Below are 14111 nucleotides of genomic sequence, written 5' to 3'. Positions count from 1 at the left end.
TTTTCAATGTAAAAGGGTCTCAATAAAAAAATAATTATTGGAAGAAAATAAGCTGTGTTCAGTGCGTTTACTGTAGTCTACAAGTCTCGAGCTATGTTTGCCTCAATCAGGAGTAAATATTCTAAAACTAATGTGTTATAACAACTTTTAAGATTAAGCACAAGTAACTACTTGAAATACTACACTGCTCAAATGAAGGGAACACTAAATTAACACATCCCAGATCTGAATGAATGAAATATTCTTATTAAATACTTTTTTCTTTACATAGTTGAATGTGCTGACAACAAAATCGCACAAAAATGATCAATGGAAATCAAATGTATCAACCCATGGAGGTCTGGATTTGGAGTCACACTCAAAATTAAAGTGGAAACCCACACTACAGGCTGATCCAACTTTTATGTAATGTCCTTAAAACAAGTCAAAATGAGGCTCAGTAGTGTGTGTGGCCTCCACGTGCCCGTATGACCTCCCTACAATGCCTGGGCATGCTCCTGATGAGGTGGCGGATGGTCTCCTGAGGGATCTCCTCCCAGACCTGGACAAAAGCATCCGACAACTCCTGGACAGTCTGTGGTGCAACGTGGCGTTGGTGGATGGAGCGAGACATGATGTTCCAGATGTGCTCAATTGGATTCAGGTCTGGGGAACGGGCGGGCCAGTCCATAGCTGCTGACACACTCCAGCCACATGAGGTTTAGCATTAGGAGGAACCCAGGGCCAACCGCACCAGCATATGGTCTCACAAGGGGTCTGAGGATCTCATCTCGGTACCTAATGGCAGTCAGGCTACCTCTGGCGAGCACATGGAGGGCTGTGCGGCCCCCCAAAGAAATGCCACCCCACACCATGACTGACCCACCGCCAAACCGGTCATGCTAGAGGATGTTGCAGGCAGCAGAACGTTCTCCATGTCGTCTCCAGACTCTGTCACGTGCTCAGTATGAACCTGCTTTCATCTGAAGAGCATGGCGCCAGTGGCGAATTTGCCAATCTTGGTGTTCTCTGGCAAATGCCAAACGTCCTGCACGGTGTTCGGCTATAAGCACAACCCCCACCTGTGGATGTCGGGCCCTCATACGACCCTCATGGAATCTGTTTCTGATCGTTTGAGCAGACACATGCACATTTGTTGCCTGTTGGAGGTCATTTTGCAGGGCTCTGGCAGTGCTCCTCCTGCTCCTCCTTGCACAAAGGCGGCGGTAGCGGTCCTGCTGCTGGGTTGTTGCCCTCCTACGGCCTCCTCCACGTCTCCTGATGTACTGGCCTGTCTCCTGGTAGCGCCTCCATGCTCTGGACACTACGCTGACAGACACAGCAAACCTTCTTGCCACAGCTCGCATTGATGTGCCATCCTGGATGAGCTGCACTACCTGAGCCACTTGTGTGAGTTGTAGACTCCGTCTCATGCTACCACTAGAGTGAAAGCACCGCCAGCATTCAAAAGTGACCAAAACATCAGCCAGGAAGCATAGGAACTGAGAAGTGGTCTGTGGTCCCCACCTGCAGAACCACTCCTTTATTGGGGGATGTCTTGCTAATTGCCTATAATTTCCACCTGTTGTCTATTCCATTTGCACAACAGCATGTGACATTTATTGTCAATCAGTGTTGCTCCCTAATTGCACAATTTGATTTCACAGAAGTGTGATTGACTTGGAGTTAGTTACATTGTGTTGCCTTTATTTATTTATTTATTTTTACAAAGTGTTCCCTTTATTTTTTTGAGCAGTGTGTGTGTATATATATATATATATATATATATGACTTGATACTACTTATAGTGTAAATACAATTAACAAATTAATAAACTAAAAACATTTTAATTTAAAGCATTTTTCTTTATTGACAACATTTAGGACATCAAGCACATAGTCTTGTAACAGATACACAACACCATTGCAGTAGCAAGTAAGCCTACAGAAAATAGAAATCCCATTATGATGCTTGTCACAGTGCCAGACAAACGGAGTATCCATCTTCGTTTCTGCCCTTTTTCTACTTACCCAGAGTCAGATGAACTCATTGGGAGAATCTCCTGTTTTTACTCGCATCCTCAGCTCTTTGAAAAAGGTTAAAGGTATACAAGGTGCGGAGGCAAGTAGAAGAAACGTTGAAACAAATTCACTCTGCTTCACTTGCACGTTATCAGGCAAAAGATGTTGACAGTAGTGGAATCCCAAAATAAAGTGATTTAAAAACGAATTGAGCTAGTTGTGCAAGACATGTTGTAGTAACGTTTGCTCAATGGCTGTAAGGTACATCATAGGAAGTCAGGTACAGCATAGCTCCTTTAATAGTCAGGTTACCTGACACAAAAACAACAATTACCAAAATCAAACCTGCAGAATATTAGTCCCTAGGCTTAGGGTTTTGAAGACAAGGCAGTTTTCCAAACTGATGCAGTTTTTAAAAAAAGAGGCGGAACAGAATTTGCTTGGAAAGGACAACGCATAGGTGACTGAGCGAGCTATGCAAACCTTGTTGTACAAAAGCACTTCATTCAACAGAGACACAACCCGATACCGACCACCAGCACCACCAGGACGACCACGATTGTTCTGAACGCCCTCATCTTTGATTGGTCACTCCTACCCCTTCTCCCCAGCCCTGGACCATTCAGAGATCTCAGAATGGCCAAGCTGCAGAAGCACATGATCGTAAAAGCGAGTAGGAACATTCCCTGAAAAATGGTTTGGTTGGAAAGGATGGAAAGTACCACGCTACCACCCCCACCCAGCCCAGACTGATTAGCCAGACAACCCCAGGCTCTGCCCACTCGTTCCCGGGGAGCTCTGAGCCTCAGTTAGGCCACAGGATGGACCACAAGCAGGTAGCGCTCCAGGCAGGTACATCAGTGGAACAGAGATCTACCAGATGTGATAAGGCCGTTCTCGCCCACGGTGATGACCATCAGTACAACCACATTCAGGTAGTGGCTAATTATTTTGCAGAACATTTCAAAGCTGTTGATTATCTCCATAGCAGCCAGGTTACAGGTGAAGATGTCTGTTGTCGTTGCTTGTGCTGTGGAAACTGTCGGCCTGGTTCTGAACCACAGGACCCAGGTATTGAGGGGCAGGAGGAGGAAGTTGGACAATTAGAACAGCAGCATTCCGTTTCTGGAATCTGAACAATCGTTGGTGGTGTTGGGGGGAGAGAGGACGAAAACCCCTCCATAAAAAGGTCATCCATGGGTGTCCATGGACAAGGAAGGAGGTGAAAGAAAGAATGTGTGTGTGTGTGTGAACAGCCTGCGTGTCTATTACTGAGGCAATCAATGTTATGAGTAACTAAACTATGGAAATTGCACTAACATGAATATAAAATTGGTCTGTCAAACATGCGAAATAATACCATTCATTTTAATGAAATAGATTTTAACAAACCTTAGACTGTCTCACTCAAGTGTGAGTGACGGATCGTTCTCTGTAGGTGATTGTGTAGGGAAACCTACCCAAACAGATATACTGATGTTATAGCGTGCGCGCACTCACGCACTCGCACTCACACACACACACACACACACACACACACACACACACACACACACACACACACACACACACACACACACACACACACACACACACACACACACACACACACACCAATTTTTGCTGTGCTGTCTATTTGAGATGAAATGAACATTGTGGACAGTTTCAGCAAGTTGCAACATTGAAATGCAGAAAAATATGTTTTCCATAAACAAGCTCTAAATCATGTTTGATGCACTCTGGATGTCTAATTTTTGCTGTGCTGTCTATTTGAGATGAAATTAACATTGTGGACAGTTTTCAGCAAGTTGCAACATGGAAATACAGAAATAAGCACTTGTCCATAAACAAGCTCTAAATCATGTTTGATGCACTCTGGATGTCCAATTTTTGCTGTGCTGTCTATTTGAGATGAAATGAACATTGTGGACAGTTTTCAGCAACTTGCAACATTGAAATGCAGAAAAAAACTTTTTTTTCCATAAACAAGCTCTAAATCATGTTTGATGCACTCTAGATGTCCAATTTTTGCTATGCTGTCTCTTCGAGATGAAATGAACATTGTGGACAGTTTTCAGCAAGTTGCAACATTGAAATGCAGAAAAAAATGTTTTCCATAAACAAGCTCTAAATCATGTTTGATGCACTCTGGATGACTAATTTTTGCTGTGCTGTCTATTTGAGATGAAATTAACATTGTGGACAGTTTTCAGCAAGTTGCAACATGGAAATACAGAAATAAGCACTTTTCCATAAACAAGCTCTAAATCTTGTTTGATGCACTCTGGATGTCCAATTTTTGCTGTGCTGAATATTTGAGATGAAATGAATATTGTGGACAGTTTTCAGCAAGTTGCAACATGGAAATACAGAAATAAGCACTTTTCCATAAACAAGCTCTAAATCATGTTTGATGCACTCTGGATGTCCAATTTTTGCTGTGCTGTCTATTTGAGATGAAATGAACATTGTGGACAGTTTTCAGCAACTTGCAACATTGAAATGCAGAAAAAACGTTTTTTTCAATAAACAAGCTCTAAATCATGTTTGATGCACTCTGGATGTCCCATTTTTGCTGGGCTATTTATTTGAGATGAAATTAACATTGTGGACAGTTTTCAGCAAGTTGCAACATTGAAATGCAGAAAAAAATGTTTTCCATAAACAAGCTCTAAATCATGTTTGATGCACTCTGGATGACTAATTTTTGCTGTGCTGTCTCTTCGAGATGAAATTAACATTGTGGACAGTTTTCTACAAGTTGCAACATTGAAATGCAGAAAAAAACTTTTTTTTCCCATAAACAAGCTCTAAATCATGTTTGATGCACTCTGGATGTCCAATTTTTGCTGTGCTGTCTATTTGAGATGAAATGAACATTGTGGACAGTTTTCAGCAACTTGCAACATTGAAATGCAGAAAGACATGTTTTCCATAAACAAGCGCTAAATCATGTTTGATGCACTCTGAATGTCCAATTTTTGCTGTGCTGTCTATTTGAGATGAAATTAACATTGTGGACAGTTTTCAGCAAGTTGCAACATGGAAATACAGAAATAAGCACTTTTCCATAAACAAGCTCTAAATCATGTTTGATGCACTCTGGATAAAAAAACATTTGTTATGTTTATTCGAGATTTTATGAAAACACTGTAGACTGTTTTCAGAAAGTTGCAACATTGAAATGCAGAAAAAAACGTTTTTTCCATAAACAAGCTCTAAACCATGTTTGATGCACTCTGGATGTCCAATTTTTGCTGTGCTGTCTATTTGAGATGAAATGAACACTGTGGACAGTTTTCAGCAAGTTGCAACATTGAAATGCAGAAAAAGTTTTTTCCATAAACAAGCTCTAAATCATGTTTGATGCACTCTGGATGTCCAATTTTTTGCTGTGCTGTCTCTTCGAGATGAAATGAACATTGTGGACAGTTTTCAGCAAGTTGCAACATTGAAATGCAGAAAGAAATGTTTTCCATAAACAAGCTCTAAATCATGTTTGATGCACTCTGAATGTCCAATTTTTGCTGTGCTGTCTATTTGAGATTAAATTAACATTGTGGACAGTTTTCAGCAAGTTGCAACATGGAAATACAGAAATAAGCACTTTTCCATAAACAAGCTCTAAATCATGTTTGATGCACTCTGGATGTCCAATTTTTGCTGTGCTGTCTATTTGAGATGAAATGAACATTGTGGACAGTTTTCAGCAAGTTGCAACATTGAAATGCAGAAATAAATGTTTTCCATAAACAAGCTCTAAATCATGTTTGATGCACTCTGGATGTCCAATTTTTGCTGTGCTGTCTATTTGAGATGAAATGAACATTGTGGACAGTTTTCAGCAACTTGCAACATTGAAATGCAGAAAAAAAATTTTTTTCCCATAAACAAGCTCTAAATCATGTTTGATGCACTCTGGATGTCCCATTTTTGCTGGGCTATTTATTTGAGATGAAATGAACATTGTGGACAGTTTTCAGCAACTTGCAACATTGAAATGCAGAAAAAAATGTTTTCCATAAACAAGCTCTAAATCATGTTTGATGCACTCTGGATGACTAATTTTTGCTGTGCTGTCTCTTCGAGATGAAATTAACATTGTGGACAGTTTTCTACAAGTTGCAACATTGAAATGCAGAAAAAAACTTTTTTCCATAAACAAGCTCTAAATCATGTTTGATGTACTCTGAATGTCCAATTTTTGCTGTGCTGTCTATTTGAGATGAAATTAACATTGTGGACAGTTTTCAGCAAGTTGCAACATGGAAATACAGAAATAAGCACTTTTCCATAAACAAGCTCTAAATCATGTTTGATGCACTCTGGATAAAAAAAAACATTTGTTATGTTTATTCGAGATTTTATGAAAACACTGTAGAACCTGGGAATACCAGGTGCTGTAAGCATTTTGCTCCAGCAGAGGGTTCTCTTGTGTCATGCGTGGAGCAACTCCCTTTTATTTATCACCCTAATAATGTTGTGTCTTTTTATTGGACTAAATGCAGTTTGTTAGTGCTTCCATGCCCTGCCCTGATCAAATCAAATAATGGACAATGCGTTTACCTCAAAATCTAGGCAGTGCATTCAGCATTTCTTTTTAGGCTTGGAGACTGTCAATGTCTGTAGTCCATTAGGGCCCTGTAAAATCCCCCCCCAATTTTTTTTTTTTTTTTTTTAAATAAATAAATAAATAATTCCCCGTTGACCGTTTGTCCCTGCTTCTGCAGGCTTTCGCTCTCAAAAGTACACCTATTTAATAGAAATATAACACAATTAGATGTTCTATGTCCACGACAACATTTAAAACCCTAGCAGGAAACCACTTTTGAGGTCTGGGGAAAATGGAAGACATATCGATTTTGGGGTGTAGTTACACTTTTTTAGGCAAGTGTGCGCCAGGAAGAGACCTTTGTTTGGTTAAGCGGTGTTGCTGTAGCGCTCATATGATTGCGGAGTTTGCAAAACAAATGGCCACTGGATTGATGCAAATAATCATGATATAATTCTGCCAGGCTGGCATAGGCTACTTTGCAGTTAACATTTGATTGAGAAGGTTTTTGTGGGAAGCCTTTCCTTCTCTACCACAAGAAGGTTATCATGAGCCTCATCGCCAACGGCTACACAAAGTGTAGACGTGCATGTAAAATGCATGCATGTAAAATCTCCTTGAGTTGATTTCCTCCTTAGTTCAAAGCATTTTTGAATATTGTTGAATTTCGGTTTAATGTCTGTATTTCTCGATTCCGTGTGTGCGCTGTATTTTATAGGGCCCTAGTCCATGAAGTTGTCATAAGTATGAACCTAGGATATGCCCCCAAGAGTGAAATATATGGTCAGGAAATGCAAGCAAGGTTTGAGCTTTTCAGTGTGTGTCACAAGGTGGACATATCTCTGTCCCCCAAAGAGTAGGCGACACGTTGACTTTATATAGTGTACCAAGAGATTGCCTTTCGCTTACGGCCATACCAGCCTGAATACGCCCGATCTCGTCCGATCTCGGAAGCTAAGCAGGGTCGGGCCTGGTTAGTACTTGGATGGGAGACCGCCTGGGAATACCAGGTGCTGTAAGCTTTTTGCTCCAGCAGAGGGTTCTCTTGTGTCATGCGTGGAGCAACTCCCTTTTATTTATCACCCTAATAATGTTGTGTCTTTTTATTGGACTAAATGCAGTTTGTTAGTGCTTCCATGCCCTGCCCTGATCAAATCAAATAATGGACAATGCGTTTACCTCAAAATCTAGGCAGTGCATTCAGCATTTCTTTTAGGCTTGGAGATGTTTGTAGTCCATTAGGGCCCTGTAAAACCCCCCAAAAAAAAAAAAAAAAATAAAATAAATAAATAATTCTCCGTTGACCGTTTGTCCCTGCTTCTGCAGGCTTTCGCTCTCAAAAGTACACCTATTTAATAGAAATATAACACGATTAGATGTTCTATGTCCACGACAACATTTAAAACCCTAGCAGGAAACCACTTTTGAGGTCTGGGGAAAATGGAAGACATATCGATTTTGGGGTGTAGTTACACTTTTTAGGCAAGTGTGCGCCAGGAAGAGACCTTTGTTTGGTTAAGCGGTGTTGCTGTAGCGCTCATGTGATTGCGGAGTTTGCAAAACAAATGGCCACTGGATTGATGCAAATAATCATGATATAATTCTGCCAGGCTGGCATAGGCTACTTTGCAGTTAACATTTGATTGAGAAGGTTTTTGTGGGAAGCCTTTCCTTCTCTACCACAAGAAGGTTATCATGAGCCTCATCGCCAACGGCTACACAAAGTGTAGACGTGCATGTAAAATCTCCTTGAGTTGATTTCCTCCTTAGTTCAAAGCATTTTTGAATATTGTTGAATTTCGGTTTAATGTCTGTATTTCGTGATTCCGTGTGTGCGCTGTATTTTATAGGGCCCTAGTCCATGAAGTTGTCATAAGTATGAACCTAGGATATGCCCCCCAAGAGTGAAATATATGGTCAGGAAATGCAAGCAAGGTTTGAGCTTTTCAGTGTGTGTCACAAGGTGGACATATCTCTGTCCCCCAAAGAGTAGGCGACACGTTGACTTTATATAGTGTACCAAGAGATTGCCTTTCGCTTACGGCCATACCAGCCTGAATACGCCCGATCTCGGAAGCTAAGCAGGGTTGGGCCTGGTTAGTACTTGGATGGGAGACCGCCTGGGAATACCAGGTGCTGTAAGCTTTTTGCTCCAGCAGAGGGTTCTCTTGTGTCATGCGTGGAGCAACTCCCTTTTATTTATCACCCTAATAATGTTGTGTCTTTTTATTGGACTAAATGCAGTTTGTAAGTGCTTCCATGCCCTGCCCTGATCAAATCAAATAATGGACAATGCGTTTACCTCAAAATCTAGGCAGTGCATTCAGCATTTCTTTTTAGGCTTGGAGATGTTTGTAGTCCATTAGGGCCCTGTAAAATCCCCCCCCCCCAAAAAAAAAAAAAAAAAATAATAAATAAATAAATAATTCCCCGTTGACCGTTTGTCCCTGCTTCTGCAGGCTTTCGCTCTCAAAAGTACACCTATTTAATAGAAATATAACACGATTAGATGTTCTATGTCCACGACAACATTTAAAACCCTAGCAGGAAACCACTTTTGAGGTCTGGGGAAAATGGAAGACATATCGATTTTGGGGTGTAGTTACACTTTTTTAGGCAAGTGTGCGCCAGGAAGAGACCTTTGTTTGGTTAAGCGGTGTTGCTGTAGCGCTCATGTGATTGCGGAGTTTGCAAAACAAATGGCCACTGGATTGATGCAAATAATCATGATATAATTCTGCCAGGCTGGCATAGGCTACTTTGCAGTTAACATTTGATTGAGAAGGTTTTTGTGGGAAGCCTTTCCTTCTCTACCACAAGAAGGTTATCATGAGCCTCATCGCCAACGGCTACACAAAGTGTAGACGTGCATGTAAAATGCATGCATGTAAAATCTCCTTGAGTTGATTTCCTCCTTAGTTCAAAGCATTTTTGAATATTGTTGAATTTCGGTTTAATGTCTGTATTTCGTGATTCCGTGTGTGCGCGCTGTATTTTATAGGGCCCTAGTCCATGAAGTTGTCATAAGTATGAACCTAGGATATGCCCCCCCCCAAGAGTGAAATATATGGTCAGGAAATGCAAGCAAGGTTTGAGCTTTTCAGTGTGTGTCACAAGGTGGACATATCTCTGTCCCCCAAAGAGTAGGCGACACGTTGACTTTATATAGTGTACCAAGAGATTGCCTTTCGCTTACGGCCATACCAGCCTGAATACGCCCGATCTCGGAAGCTAAGCAGGGTTGGGCCTGGTTAGTACTTGGATGGGAGACCGCCTGGGAATACCAGGTGCTGTAAGCTTTTTTTCTCCAGCAGAGGGTTCTCTTGTGTCATGCGTGGAGCAACTCCTTTTATTTATCACCCTAATAATGTTGTGTCTTTTTATTGGACTAAATGCAGTTTGTTAGTGCTTCCATGCCCTGCCCTGATCAAATCAAATAATGGACAATGCGTTTACCTCAAAATCTAGGCAGTGCATTCAGCATTTCTTTTTAGGCTTGGAGATGTTTGTAGTCCATTAGGGCCCTGTAAAATCCCCCCCCCCCCAAAAAAAATAAAAATAAATAAATAAATAAATAAATAATTCCCCGTTGACCGTTTGTCCCTGCTTCTGCAGGCTTTCGCTCTCAAAAGTACACCTATTTAATAGAAATATAACACGATTAGATGTTCTATGTCCACGACAACATTTAAAACCCTAGCAGGAAACCACTTTTGAGGTCTGGGGAAAATGGAAGACATATCGATTTTGGGGTGTAGTTACACTTTTTTAGGCAAGTGTGCGCCAGGAAGAGACCTTTGTTTGGTTAAGCGGTGTTGCTGTAGCGCTCATGTGATTGCGGAATTTGCAAAACAAATGGCCACTGGATTGATGCAAATAATCATGATATAATTCTGCCAGGCTGGCATAGGCTACTTTGCAGTTAACATTTGATTGAGAAGGTTTTTGTGGGAAGCCTTTCCTTCTCTACCACAAGAAGGTTATCATGAGCCTCATCGCCACTCCTCTCCTCTTTGACCTCACCCTCTCACCTTCCCCCCTACTCACAAGGCAGGCAATACGCTTGACCTATTTGTAAGTCGCTCTGGATAAGAGCGTCTGCTAAATGACTTAAATGTAATGTAAAAATGTAAATGTTGACCTCATCTTTACTAGATGCTGTTCTTCCACTAACCTCATTGCAACTCCCCTCCAAGTCTCCGACCACTACCTTGTATCCTTTTCCCTCTCGCTCTCATCCAACACTTCCCACACTGCCCCTACTCGGATGGTATCGCGCCGTCCCAACCTTCGCTCTCTCTCCCCCGCTACTCTCTCCTCTTCCATCCTATCTTCTCTTCCCTCTGCTCAAACTTTCTCCAACCTATCTCCTGATTCTGCCTCCTCAACCCTCCTCTCCTCCCTTACTGCATCCTTTGACTCCCTATGTCCCCTATCCTCCAGGCCGGCTCGGTCCTCCCCTCCCGCTCCGTGGCTCGACGACTCATTGCGAGCTCACAGAACAGGGCTCCGGGCAGCCGAGCGGAAATGGAGGAAAACTCGCCTCCCTGCGGACCTGGCATCCTTTCACTCCCTCCTCTCTACATTTTCCTCCTCTGTCTCTGCTGCTAAAGCCACTTTCTACCATTCTAAATTCCAAGCATCCGCCTCTAACCCTAGGAAGCTCTTTGCCACCTTCTCCTCCCTCCTGAATCCTCCCCCCTCCCTCCTCCCTCTCTGCAGATGACTTCGTCAACCATTTTGAAAAGAAGGTCGATGACATCCGATCCTCGTTTGCTAAGTCAAACGACACCGCTGGTTCTGCTCACACTCCCCTACCCTATGCTCTGACCTCTTTCTCCCCTCTCTCTCCAGATGAAATCTCGCGTCTTGTGACGGCCGGCCGCCCAACAACCTGCCCGCTTGACCCTATCCCCTCCTCTCTTCTCCAGACCATTTCCGGAGACCTTCTCCCTTACCTCACCTCGCTCATCAACTCATCCCTGACCGCTGGCCACGTCCCTCCCGTCTTCAAGAGAGCGAGAGTTGCACCCCTTCTGAAAAAACCTACACTCGATCCCTCCGATGTCAACAACTACAGACCAGTATCCCTTCTCTCTTTTCTCTCCAAAACTCTTGAGCGTGCCGTCCTTGGCCAGCTCTACCGCTATCTCTCTCAGAATGACCTTCTTGATCCAAATCAGTCAGGTTTCAAGACTAGTCATTCAACTGAGACTGCTCTTCTCTGTATCACGGAGGCGCTCCGCACTGCTAAAGCTAACTCTCTCTCCTCTGCTCTCATCCTTCTAGACCTATCGGCTGCCTTCGATACTGTGAACCATCAGATCCTCCTCTCCACCCTCTCCGAGTTGGGCATCTCCGGCGCGGCCCACGCTTGGATTGCGTCCTACCTGACAGGTCGCTCCTACCAGGTGGCGTGGCGAGAATCTGTCTCCTCACCACGCGCTCTCACCACTGGTGTCCCCCAGGGCTCTGTTCTAGGCCCTCTCTTATTCTCGCTATACACCAAGTCACTTGGCTCTGTCATAACCTCACATGGTCTCTCCTATCATTGCTATGCAGACGACACACAATTAATCTTCTCCTTTCCCCCTTCTGATGACCAGGTGGCGAATCGCATCTCTGCATGTCTGGCAGACATATCAGTGTGGATGACGGATCACCACCTCAAGCTGAACCTCGGCAAGACGGAGCTCCTCTTCCTCCCGGGGAAGGACTGCCCGTTCCATGATCTCGCCATCACGGTTGACAACTCCATTGTGTCCTCCTCCCAGAGCGCTAAGAACCTTGGCGTGATCCTGGACAACACCCTGACGTTCTCAACTAACATCAAGGCGGTGTCCCGTTCCTGTAGGTTCATGCTCTACAACATCCGCAGAGTACGACCCTGCCTCACACAGGAAGCGGCGCAGGTCCTAATCCAGGCACTTGTCATCTCCCGTCTTGATTACTGCAACTCGCTGTTGGCTGGGCTCCCTGCCTGTGCCATTAAACCCCTACAACTCATCCAGAACGCCGCAGCCCGTCTGGTGTTCAACCTTCCCAAGTTCTCTCACGTCACCCCGCTCCTCCGCTCTCTCCACTGGCTTCCAGTTGAAGCTCGCATCCGCTACAAGACCATGGTGCTCGCCTACGGAGCTGTGAGGGGAACGGCACCTCAGTACCTCCAGGCTCTGATCAGGCCCTACACCCAAACAAGGGCACTGCGTTCATCCACCTCTGGCCTGCTCGCCTCCCTACCACTGAGGAAGTACAGTTCCCGCTCAGCCCAGTCAAAACTGTTCGCTGCTCTGGCCCCCAATGGTGGAACAAACTCCCTCACGACGCCAGGACAGCGGAGTCAATCACCACCTTCCGGAGACACCTGAAACCCCACCTCTTCAAGGAATACCTAGGATAGGGTAAGTAAGGGTAAGTAATCCTTCTCACCCCCCTTCTCCCCCAACAAGATTTAGATGCAAGTGGCTGTTCCACTGGTTGTCATAAGGTGTATGCACCAATTTGTAAGTCGCTCTGGATAAGAGCGTCTGCTAAATGACTTAAATGTTAAATGTAATGTGTAGACGTGCATGTAAAATCTCCTTGAGTTGATTTCCTCCTTAGTTCAAAGCATTTTTGAATATTGTTGAATTTCGGTTTAATGTCTGTATTTCGTGATTCCGTGTGTGCGCGCTGTATTTTATAGGGCCCTAGTCCATGAAGTTGTCATAAGTATGAACCTAGGATATGCCCCCCCCAAGAGTGAAATATATGGTCAGGAAATGCAAGCAAGGTTTGAGCTTTTCAGTGTGTGTCACAAGGTGGACATATCTCTGTCCCCCAAAGAGTAGGCGACACGTTGACTTTATATAGTGTACCAAGAGATTGCCCTTCGCTTACGGCCATACCAGCCTGAATACGCCCGATCTCGTCCGATCTCGGAAGCTAAGCAGGGTCGGGCCTGGTTAGTACTTGGATGGGAGACCGCCTGGGAATACCAGGTGCTGTAAGCTTTTTGCTCCAGCAGAGGGTTCTCTTGTGTCATGCGTGGAGCAACTCCCTTTTATTTATCACCCTAATAATGTTGTGTCTTTTTATTGGACTAAATGCAGTTTGTTAGTGCTTCCATGCCCTGCCCTGATCAAATCAAATAATGGACAATGCGTTTACCTCAAAATCTAGGCAGTGCATTCAGCATTTCTTTTTAGGCTTGGAGATGTTTGTAGTCCATTAGGGCCCTGTAAAATCCCCCCCCCCCAAAAAAATAATAAAAATAAATAAATAAATAAATAATTCCCCGTTGACCGTTTGTCCCTGCTTCTGCAGGCTTTCGCTCTCAAAAGTACACCTATTTAATAGAAATATAACACGATTAGATGTTCTATGTCCACGACAACATTTAAAACCCTAGCAGGAAACCACTTTTGAGGTCTGGGGAAAATGGAAGACATATCGATTTTGGGGTGTAGTTACACTTTTTTAGGCAAGTGTGCGCCAGGAAGAGACCTTTGTTTGGTTAGCGGTGTTGCTGTAGCGCTCATGTGATTGCGGAGTTTGCAAAACAAATGGCCACTGGATTG

At 43.6% G+C, this 14111-nt stretch overlaps 2 non-coding genes and 2 pseudogenes across 2 annotated transcripts; all 4 read left to right on the top strand.

The window, feature by feature from the left end:
* Positions 1-7455: 7455 nt before the first annotated feature.
* On the top strand, positions 7456-7574 carry LOC127916566 (5S ribosomal RNA). The gene has a single exon (XR_008095355.1). It is a non-coding gene; the product is annotated as a 5S ribosomal RNA (ribosomal RNA).
* Positions 7575-8588: 1014 nt separating this feature from the next.
* LOC127916574 (uncharacterized) lies at positions 8589-8697 on the top strand (annotated as a pseudogene).
* Positions 8698-9742: 1045 nt separating this feature from the next.
* LOC127916572 (uncharacterized) lies at positions 9743-9851 on the top strand (annotated as a pseudogene).
* Positions 9852-13425: 3574 nt separating this feature from the next.
* Positions 13426-13544, top strand: LOC127916565 (5S ribosomal RNA). The gene has a single exon (XR_008095354.1). It is a non-coding gene; the product is annotated as a 5S ribosomal RNA (ribosomal RNA).
* Positions 13545-14111: the final 567 nt, after the last annotated feature.

This window comes from Oncorhynchus keta, chromosome 36, assembly GCF_023373465.1.
Source record: "Oncorhynchus keta strain PuntledgeMale-10-30-2019 chromosome 36, Oket_V2, whole genome shotgun sequence".
NCBI classification, from domain to species: domain Eukaryota; kingdom Metazoa; phylum Chordata; class Actinopteri; order Salmoniformes; family Salmonidae; genus Oncorhynchus; species Oncorhynchus keta.
Note: the sequence above shows the minus strand (reverse complement) of the source record. Positions and strands in the feature narration are given on the sequence as shown.